The sequence below is a fragment of the Oncorhynchus nerka genome, unplaced genomic scaffold (assembly GCF_034236695.1).
Source record: "Oncorhynchus nerka isolate Pitt River unplaced genomic scaffold, Oner_Uvic_2.0 unplaced_scaffold_850, whole genome shotgun sequence".
In the NCBI taxonomy this organism is placed as follows: domain Eukaryota; kingdom Metazoa; phylum Chordata; class Actinopteri; order Salmoniformes; family Salmonidae; genus Oncorhynchus; species Oncorhynchus nerka.
Genome location: NW_027040426.1, coordinates 279,106 through 280,700, shown reverse-complemented (window position 1 = coordinate 280,700; position 1,595 = coordinate 279,106).

Genomic DNA, 1,595 nt, shown 5'->3' with positions numbered 1-1,595 from the left:
TAGTTATAATTGTTTTAGTTCACAATGGAGCCCCTAGACCCACTCTGCATACCCCTGTTACCTCCTTTGTCCCACCTCCCACACATGCGGTGACCTCACCCATTACAACCAGCATGTCCAGAGATACAACCTGTCTCATCATCACCCAGTGCCTGGGCTTACCTCCGCTGTACCCGCACCCCACCATACCCCTGTCTGTGCATTATGCCCTGAATATATTATACCATGCCCAGAAACCTGCTCCTCTTATCCTCTGCCCCCAACGCTCTAGGCGACCAGTTTTGATAGCCTTTAGCCGCACCCTCATACTACTCCTTCTCTGTTCCGCGGGTGATGTGGAGGTAAACCCAGGCCCTGCATGTCCCCAGGTACCCTCATTTGTTGACTTCTGTGATCGAAAAAGCCTTGGTTTTATGCATGTCAACATCAGAAGCCTCCTCCCTAAGTTTGTTTTACTCACTGCTTTAGCACACTCTGCTAACCCTGATGTCCTTGCCGTGTCTGAATCCTGGCTCAGGAAGGCCACCAAAAATTCAGAGATTTCCATACCCAACTATAACATCTTCCGTCAAGATAGAACTACCAAAGGGGGCGGAGTTGCAGTCTACTGCAGAGATAGCCTGCAAAGTAACGTCATACTTTCCAGGTCCATACCCAAACAGTTCGAACTACTAATTTTGAAAATTACCCTCTCCAGAAATAAGTCTCTCACTGTTGCCGCCTGCTACCGGCCACCCTCAGCTCCCAGCTGTGCCCTGGACACCATTTGTGAATTGGTCGCCCCCATCTAGCTTCAGAGTTTGTTCTGTTAGGTGACCTAAACTGGGATATGCTTAACACCCCGGCAGTCCTACAATGTAAGCTAGATGCCCTCAATCTCACTCAAATCATCAAGGAACCCACCAGGTACAACCCTAACTCTGTAAACAAGGGCACCCTCATAGACGTCATCCTGACCAACTGGCCCTCCAAATACACCTCCGCTGTCTTCAACCAGGATCTCAGCGATCACTGCCTCATTGCCTGTATCCGCCACGGAGCCGCAGTCAAACGACCACCCTCATCACTGTCAAACGCTCCCTAAAACACTTCTGTGAGCAGGCCTTTCTAATCGACCTGGCCCGGGTATCCTGGAAGGACATTGACCTCATCCCGTCAGTTGAGGATGCCTGGTCATTCTTTAAAAGTAACTTCCTCACCATTTTAGATAAGCATGCTCCGTTCAAAAATGCAGAACCAAGAACAGATACAGCCCTTGGTTCACTCCAGACCTGACTGCCCTCGACCAGCACAAAAACATCCTGTGGCGGACTGCAATAGCATCGAATAGCCCCGTGATATGCAACTGTTCAGGGAAGTCAGGAACCAATACACGCAGTCAGTCAGGAAAGCTAAGGCCAGCTTCTTCAGGCAGAAGTTTGCATCCTGTAGCTCCAACTCCAAAAAGTTCTGGGACACTGTGAAGTCCATGGAGAACAAGAGTACCTCCTCCCAGCTGCCCACTGCACTGAGGCTAGGTAACACGGTCTCCACCGATAAATCCACGATTATCGAAAGCTTCAATAAGCACTTCTCAACGGCTGGCCATGCCTTCC